At 45.0% G+C, this 9,488-nt stretch overlaps 1 long non-coding RNA gene across 1 annotated transcript; it reads right to left on the bottom strand.

Moving 5' to 3' along the window:
- Nucleotides 1-4,652: 4,652 nt before the first annotated feature.
- On the bottom strand, nucleotides 4,653-9,236 carry LOC137333428 (uncharacterized). Its single transcript, XR_010965893.1, has 3 exons — nucleotides 9,144-9,236; nucleotides 7,269-7,364; nucleotides 4,653-5,658 (listed from the first exon to the last, which is right to left on the bottom strand). It is a non-coding gene; the product is annotated as an uncharacterized lncRNA (long non-coding RNA).
- Between the last annotated feature and the right edge of the window lie 252 nt (nucleotides 9,237-9,488).

The raw sequence follows: 9,488 nt of genomic DNA, 5'->3' as shown, positions 1-9,488 counted from the left end.
GCTTCTGTAAATTACTTTAACCATAAGTAAACGTGGACAAGTAGTTTCAGCATGTACACAGTAGTCTAGAAGTTGCATTTTCCCTTTCTGGAGGGCACCCCACATGTTCTGTAGTCAGCAATTTATTGTGATTTGGAGTTAATTGTTAGACCTGGACAATACTAACCCAGACATGGCAGAGTAAATAGACACAAGTATTGGTTCATGAGGGACTTGGTCTGTCTACAGTACGTGGCATCCAGCCATAAACATAAGAAAAGGTGTTGTGGAAAAAGCCCAAACTGTAAACAGTGCCATTTGGAAAAAGTTAACAGTTTTCATAAGTGACAAATTGTTTGAAAGAAAACTGGCAATTGAAAAGTAGATTTTCTTCTGTCAATATTACTGACAAGTAATGTGGATTCAGCAGTTACCTATTCTGCTGCTAGTCACAGCATTCGTACAAGAATCATACCTGCTGAAATTTCCACATTCCGACTGGTTGCTGAGTGTCCTAAAGTTTGTACAAATTCAATATACTCAGTCAATGACCTTCTCATTTATTCCTCTACCTCAGGCAACTATCTCAGCTTTGTTTTCTCAAAGGCTCAATATCACCAACTAAATATAATACTGGTGCTTTCAATTATCTCTGTGCTCCCAGCACACGAGAGGCAATATTTTGATACATTTGCCTTTGCCATCAGGTTAGAAATTGATATGGAGTGCATCCATTTTTTGAGTGTAAAACTGCCACAAAGGATGACGAATTTAGCAGTGCGACGTCCTGCACCCAATTTGTGTGAGTATACGGTTCACTGCCAAATGCCTCCGGGACTTTTTTTAGGTGCCTCTGGCGGCCGTCTAAAACAGACGTTATGTCCCTTGCATATGTTAATTGGGGGTCTAAAGCTTGTTTGAGGACCCCTCTGCCAAATTGAGCCGGCCTGAGTGATACAGGCGTTGGGCCTGCTCCGCTCAGGTTTTCCTGTCGTGGATGGGGCCTAGCAAGCCGCCCCACCAAAAAGGTAAGTTAATTTTTTTTTTACAACTTAGTGTAGAGCCAGAAGGAACAGGAGTACTCGCCCTGCTCCACAGCACTCCCAAAGGCCACTGCCGACCCGCAATTGGCCCCCCTCCCGTTGTCCTTCCCCCAGGATGTACCTGAGGGCCTTTGCCAGCTACATAAGCGACCTCAAATTGATCTGTTTCAAATGGGCAAACTACCTCTGGAGGCATAACAGGCGCCAGCAGCTTGCTCAAATTATCGAAATGAGGCCCAAAGCTTAATTTGAGGTGAACCTCGGGCCTCCCGGTTGGGGCACGTGTTGTCTGAGCGCTGTTGGTTATGTGCCTGAAAATGGCCCATAATCAATTACCACCCCTTCATCTCTGGTTTCAATGAACAAACGTAATGCATCACGTGGCACTAAACTGTCGGATCTAGGAGATCCCAGCTTCAACCCCAGTTCTGATGAAGGGTCCACACCCGAAACAGTGGGGTAGAAGTTGGTCATCGTTGCGCCTGTTTTCTGGGAAGGAAACTGGGGCAAAAATGAACAATTTTGCAGGGCTACTCCCATCACTCAATCACCCCTGAAAACGTCCGACAACATTTTGACCTCGGGCGGTTTTCAGGCATCTTGGGCGGCCGCCTAAAACAGGCAGTTGGCCTCTTGCCTATGCTAATGAAGGGCCTAACGTCTGTTTTAGGACCTCTGAGGGAAATTGGGCTCCCCAGGTTTTGCTGGCGTGGATGTGGATCCAGCAAGCAGCCACCATCAACAAGGTCAGTAAAAAAAAAGTCTCATTTTAATATGGAGCCACGACTGCTGATGGCCGTCATTGGCCCCACCCTTCCCGCTGTCCTCACCCCCACCTCTTCCAGGACTTACCTGAGGCCACTGCAGGAAAGGCAAGCAGCCCAAAATTAAATGCTCCTGAAGGGCAAGCTGTCTGTGGAGGCCTGACAGGTGCCTGCAGCTCGCCTGGAATGTTTAGATGAGGCCCGAGGCCCAATTTCGGGCTGGCCTGGGGCTTCTCAGTTCGGGTGTGTGCCGAGTCTGGGCCCAAAAAACAGGCACATCTGAATTTCTACCCCATTAATTCCATCTGCTCTATCTGCAGATGCTGACTGACCTGCTGAATGCTTACAGCATCTTCTGTTTTTGGGGGTGAATTTCCCGGGGGCTTCTCCCGAATCATCTGCTGTAACTTCTGCGGAAGAGCCACAGAAACCCTGGAAAAAGGGAGCAAAAGGCGTATACACCGTTTTTCCAGGGTTTCTGCGGCTCTTCAACCAAAGTTACGGTGTTTGAGCCGGAGAACCCTCGCGGAAATGAAACCCTCTTGTCTTTGCCTAAAAATGAATTGTTATGGGAAAAAAACGTATTTTGAGGCAGACTTATAATAAGGGAGAACTGAAATGTGCCGAGCTTGATAATATTCTGTTTCGCTAACAGAAACATGGGAGAGAACCAAATATAAAAGCTTCATATTCCTGCCAGCCAGTCAATGAAACCACTCTATTTCTGATCACCAGAGAAGCTTTTCATTACAATTTGATAATGTTTTTCAAGAGGTTCTCTGCCGCTTGAGCATGCAGCCTCTAAACTCATGTCTGCTGTCAATCTGCAGTGGCATTTCCTTTGGCCTCGCCGTGTGATTCCACAATGGAATATCCTGCTTACCATTCAATCAAAAGAGAGTAGGAAAGGATTGACTTTGTAAACATATAATTAGAATCTAAGAAAGGAGTAGGACGTTCTACAGATAGTAAAATGTTTAGGTTCTGTTTTAAGCCTCCTAGTCTCGTGTCTTTTTGCCTCTGATCTGATATGAAGGGGCAAATTTTTATTTTAAAGTTTGGTTTCCCATGGTGTAAGAATTTGTACTTATTCTCCTCCCAGCTTTCGCCTCCTGATCTCCTAAAGATACTGGGGGTCATTTTAACCTAACTCACCAGGCAGGATTGGATTGGCCATTCGTAGGAAGAAAAACGGGTGTCTAGTCCGAACCAGTTAGTTGGGGGTGAGGGTGGAGAGAGGAGGTGGTTGGGGTGGGGTGGGGGTTAGGTTAAAATTATCCCCAATGTCTCAGGCTGGGTAGATTGCTACAGGTTTTAACCACTCGTCAGTCCCTCACTCAAGTGGCTGTATGTTTGACAGTGATCAGGCTATTCAACCATGGAGTGCTTGATAGCCAAGCCAGATCCAGTCTCACGCAATGTCCACCCATATGCAATTTGCAGCAAGATTCCTGGATAGCAATTGGGAGTAGGAACCCTGGCTGATTTTTCCTCTCCATAGTCAGAAGCACTGAAGCCAGTTGCGATGGCTAACTCAGCACAGACTGGTGATTGAATGTGTAGTCTTCCTCATCTGCATTAGATAGATACTGGACATTGTCTGCTAAACCGTCAGGGAAACTCTAAATTTGAAATACTTAGACTGTGCTTCTTTTTCAGACTTCTTTCTCCATGCTAATTATAGCTTAATCTCTCAAGCCTAGAAGTGACTGTGTGTGATACAACAATATGTATGCTTAATATGTTTAATACAATTACTGTATCCACTACTTTAATGTCTTCACTAAAAGACAATGGCCCGGAATTTTCCCTAAAAATAACGGAGAGCTGGACAGTGTCACCATTATTTAAGGGCAAATGCCGAAATCTGGAAGTTGCTCTCTACCAGATGCCCTGCTCTGAACGCTGTGCGGGATGGACAGCTCACCAGTGAAATGAATGGACCAGCATGAAGTTGCTGCACTGCCCAGCTGGAAACAAACTAATCTACACAGAAAAAGGAATACTCAGATTTTTAGGTCTAAGTTAACTTTTAATGGCGTGGTAAGTCTCAATGACTACCAAACAACCTCTCTGGCACCGAAAATGAACTTTTAAAAATGTAGTCTCATTACTCCTGATTTTACTTGTTGCTGGATATTTAAAGAAAAATTAATTTTTATTTTTTTTACTTTTTCTTTCTGTCTCTTTTATCTCTGTCTTTTAATTGAATAGTTCTTACCCCCTCTTTATTTTGCTTTCTCTAACTGATTTTACATTGAATTTACTGTTGTAGCTTTCACTTCCTGGTTCTGTGGCTGCGCGGCTTGTCAAGGATGTTTCAATCTGATTAGTTGAGGGGACAGAGCCATCCTTTCCCCGCTCACACAGCTCACAGATGCCCTGGAGAGGAAGCTGCACTTTTTGCAGCTCACCATTAGAGGAAGTTCGCACACTAAAGCCCGTGGATCGTTTGTGGGCAAATTTAAATCTAATGAGCGGCGGGCACTGTTCACTCACCACTCAGAGCAAATTCCGGGCCATTGTAATTACATATGGATACTTAATATCACACAGCATAATTTATAGTCCTACATTTCAGCCTACATTGTTTCATTGGGAAAAGTAAATTTACAGTATGCACCAGAGGAAAGTACTGTACATAATATAAAACCTTATATGTAATATATAATATGTTAACTGGCAAATAGTGCTGAGTTCCCTGTTTATGTTGATCCTTTTATGTTACCAGTAGTTTCTGTCAGAAACTTCCAGCAGATTTACATCCCTTTACATACACACCATAATCCCCACTGAAGCATAATTTGAAACAAATGAGGTATTTTAACACATAAAGACATCTTTCATTATGAAAATTTAATGGATTGGCAAAAAATACAAATTGGAATAATAAAGAGGCAGTGTTTGTGTTGCTCTGTGTATGGAGGATAGCATCTGCCGCTGACTCTCTCTCCCAGCGGTGTTACACTTACAAAGGATCTGCAGCACACCTCCTTGTTCTGGATTATTATGTGCCAGAGTTTGATAAATGGAACAAAATCATTTTAATGTTGTTTTACGATGTGTCTGGCACTGCTCTCAGTGAATATCCTTCCCAATGGATGCCAGCAGCCAGAATGAAAAGGCTCTAGGATTTGTTGCTGTGGCTGGCTTCCCTCATCTACAGGGGGTCATATATTGCACATGTGTAGCCATCAACGCACCAGAAGACCTGCCAGGAACATTCTTTAACAGGAAAGGATCTCATTCGATGAATGTGCAGCTAGTCAGTGATCACCACCACAGAATAATGCAGCTTTGTACCAGGTTTCCAGGCAGCTGTTATAATGCCTTAATCCTGTACCAGTCAACATTCTCCCACTACTCCACCTGTTAGAGGATGACTGCTAGGGGAATAGGGAAACCCCTTCCATGCATGACTGATGACACCCCTCCGTAACTCCAGCATGCCTGCAAAGGTGAGGTGCAACCAAAGCCATGGGACCACTGGCATAATCATTGAGCACACAATTGGCTTTCTGAAGCAGTGGTTTAGGTGCTTGGATAGGTCAGAGGGCTTGTTTCAGTACATCCCAGAGAGAGTCTCGCCAATTGTGGTCGTGCGCTGCATGTTGCACGATCTCACTATCCAAACAGGTTTACACATGGAGGAGGAACAACAGGAGGAACTCCCCTCATCTGACGAGGAAGATTTGGGTGCAGGTGAGGAAGAAACGGAAGAGGGAGATTCATCACAGCACCTTGTAGCCACAGATACCAGAGATGAGAGGATTGTGCAACGCTTCAGTTGATCTGCTCATTCCCCTGAAATGTAACACAATCCACCCTCTGTAGTAACAGTCCTTGTTAAATCCTTCACCACTCCTTCAACCCTGCAATAAAGAACATTTAAACCATTCAACCAACTATCACATGTCTGATATCTGGACAGTGCAGACTCATAGCCTGCAATGAAACTACACTGCAAACAAAAGTGACAAACTTGAAAAGGTTATTTCTTTCATGGCAAAAGCAATTATTGCCTTGAAATCAATTTTTACCCAAGTGTTAACCTGTAGTGCTTTTCTTCAATGATTTGTTACTAACTCTCCATCTCCTATGAGCTGCTCCCCTAGAGGCTTCAGTATAGCTGTTGGAAGGTTACTGTTGGTCAAGTGAGGACCCTTGAGATACTCCCATTGTACTACTGCCACTGCCATGGGGCTGCAACTCATCACTCCCTCTGATCTGCAGGAGAACAGACCTGAGGAGATTCAAGCCCCATTTCCATGTGGTTCACCAGCCTATCCAAGGTGAAGCAGACGCTGGGGCCCAGAATCCGAATGGCAGCAGTTTGAGCTTCCAGCAAAGCTGTAAAAAGCTTGTGACACAAACTCCTGGGCCTCGATATTAACCCCCAGTCGATGGGTGGGAGAGGGTCGGGGGTGGGGGTTAAAGACTTAAATATGGGGAACACGTCTCCAGCACGCCACGCATAAGCCCACAGCCCACTGCCTTTTTTACAGTGGTGGATATCGAGGAGTCCGAGTGTCCCACCGTGGAGAGGCGGGAAACTTCATTAACATATTTAAATTGACTGTTGCTGCGCAGGTTACCCAGGGGTGGGGAAACCAGCAGTGAAAGGGAGGCGGAAGCTGCTGACTCCACAAAGTAAGTGCCTTTTCCAGCACTCCTTGTTAGCCAGGAGGAGCAGGAGTGCTCTTCCATCCCCTCAAGGAAGCCTTTGGCCTCCCCCTGTCAATTGTGGGCTCTCTCTTCCCTCCTGCTGCATTTTCCAACCTGCCCTCCACCCCCCCAATGGCCTCCCTCTCCCTCCCCCCCCCCCCATGGCCTCTCTCTCCACCCTGCCATGATTGTTGACCATCCCCCCACTCCCGATTGCTGGGGACCATCCCCAAGGGTCCCCGGCTGCGGCCTCCTCTGCTGGCCTTCCCTCCCGACCACCAGCCAGCCCGTCAATTTGGCTGGCTGCCAGGCAGGAAATGGAACAAAAAAATGATAATGAGGTCCTGCCGTTAAGTTTGGCAGAACCTCCACGCCCCCGGCCCTTCGGTAGTTCTTGCTCCCTGCCACCCCCCCCCCACCCCCATCCCGACACCATGCCCGCCTCCCCATAAATATCAGGGCCATGGTGTGAGGCCCCAGCTGAGAGTCCATGGAGGTGACCACATGCTCCATGTTATAATGCAGAGTGCTGATTCCCTACGACAGGATGCCATACAAGTTGGAAGGGGAGTCCTCCAAACTTTCAGACATGGTGGTATGGCAAATCCTTGGCTGGCTTTCCAATACATTGTATGATTGCTGTGTGTGGAAAGGAGTTTTCTTTTGAAGGCTGGCCCCCTGAAGTCAACATCTCTGTCCACTTCAGCAGAGCTTGGAGGCAAGCTTGCCCTCCAGCAAGACATCTCCTGGGCTGTTTTTTCCACTGTTCCTGCTCACATACTAGGAGCTTCACCAACTGCAGACCCCTCTAACTCACCTTCTAACCCACCTGGGATTATGCTTGGGAGGGATGGCGCAGGTGACAGTATATCTTCCAGAGGATTGTCCTCCTCCAAATCCTCTTTGACAGGACCTAAAGAAAGAAGAAAGGCACAAGCGTTAGCAGGGCACTGCCAGGCTAGACAGTAGCAGATGACAGGCATCAATATGCAGCTTGACATTGGAAAGCTTGTTGAATGTGCAATTGCTTGAGTTAAATGAAGGTGTACATGTAATAGGCAGACACCCTGCTTACTATAGCCCCCCAGCCTTGCCATCTCCAATTTTGATGGGCCAATGATCGCCTGCTTCATCTTGCTAAGGGTCTGAATGATAGCTGGTCTTCGCCCGGTCTTGCTTCCTTGCCATGTGCTCTGAGCCATTTTTTCCTGCAGTGAGTGGCTATTGAAAAGGAATGTGCCCTGCACCTGCCCCTCCCCCCTCCCCCCTCCCCCCCCACCGGAGCCCGCTCCCTATATCTCCATATTTACTTAAATGGGGCAAAGCAAATCGATCCATTCTGTGAAAGGAAATCAGTTCTTTTTCTTTTTCACCTGTCACCTTGCTATCTGATTTTTTTTTTTGGCTTTGCTGAGACATTAGGCTATTTACTGAAAGGTTCCAAGAGGGTTTAACGCAGGACAGACTGTCAGTCTTTCTGCTGCCTGCAACACAGCCTGTGTTTTGGAAAGGTTACTTTACATCCTTCTATGATTCTATTGCAGGCAATTGGGACTAGCTTAGTGGTATAAACTGGGCGACATGGACATGTTGGGCCGAAGGGCCTGTTTCCATGTTGTAAACTTCTATGATTCTATGATTCTATCCTTTGAGATGCTGTTACTCTTGGATGCAGAGTGGGTCCCTCAGATTGGTGGAATTTTAATTTTAATATGTTAGCACATAAAAATAAAATATACCTTCCTTCATACCCGGTTGTTCTTAATATTTTAAAAAAATAAATAAGAGTTGCCATTCCTCTTCACTTCTGTTGGCAGTAATTCATGATAAATGAATTTTATTGCCCTGGAGTATTAAATTGGAAAATACATTTTCTATTCTGTTGGCTGGTTGCCCGTACCACAGTAAATCAGAAGCTGTATTACTCTAGCAAGGTAAAGGAACCACACACGAATTCTTTCGATTTCTAGATTTTAAAAACAGCCACAAAGTTCAGACCTAAAGAACTAAGAGCTGTGGAATTGCAGCTAACTTCCATGACCACACCTGCAACCCCATCCCCGGGATACCTACCCCACACTTTAAATGGAGGTATTCTGGACTTTTCTGGACTGGAAAGTATTTGAAATTTTACGCTAGCCTCTCCGCCTCTCTACCTCTCTCTCCTTTAGGACGCTCCTTAAAACCTACCTCTTTGACTAAGCTTTTGGTCACCTGTCCTAATATCTCCTTATGTGGCTTGGTGTCAGATTTTGTTTAATAACACTCCTGTGAAGCCCCTTAGGATGTTTTACTACGTTAAAGGCGCTATAAAAATGCAAGTTGTTGTTGTTGTAATCAATGCCTTTTCGTTTCTATTGGTTGTTGGTAATCACTCCTTTTCCCATTGAGAAAATCCTGGGAATTGTCCCCTGGGATGATTTATATTTTTATGGGTGAGGATTACCTACATAACCAGCTTATGAAAATATGACATCACCTTTCATCTCTGAAAATATTAATCATGTAGTTCTCTATTCTCCTATAATGTAGCCTCTAGATATTTCGCCATTAGTTGTTGTCATCTGGTAGCTTCAATAATTCTATTCATTCACAAAAGGATGAATACACTATCACTTGTAATGAAAATACCAGAATACTTAAACTGCTTCTTAAAATGCAAATTATGCTACTGATAGGCCAGTGCCAGTACCTTAAATGTTGCATTGAGCTTCCTTAATGGCAAGTTTACTTCCTTCCTATCTTTATCGGGGTTTGGTTGCTTAGCAATATCTTTCAATCGGCCTCCCATCTGTAGTTGAAAATCAGAAAAAAAAAAGACCACTATCCATTAGGCTAAGCTATATAAGAGTTCTCACAAAGTAACTAGTGTTCAGTTCCTACTGAGGCACAAAGCCTTCGAATCCCTTTGTGAAAACCAGAATAACACCTACTTATGTATACTTAATAACTACCAAGGGTGTTACTAATTAAATAAATATATTCTGAGCTTTGAAAGCTTGATGTTGAGACCCATCCCTTGGAGCTTGGAGAGATT

The sequence above is a fragment of the Heptranchias perlo genome, chromosome 2, assembly GCF_035084215.1.
Source record: "Heptranchias perlo isolate sHepPer1 chromosome 2, sHepPer1.hap1, whole genome shotgun sequence".
Classification (NCBI taxonomy): Eukaryota; Metazoa; Chordata; class Chondrichthyes; order Hexanchiformes; family Hexanchidae; genus Heptranchias; species Heptranchias perlo.
Note: the sequence above shows the minus strand (reverse complement) of the source record. Positions and strands in the feature narration are given on the sequence as shown.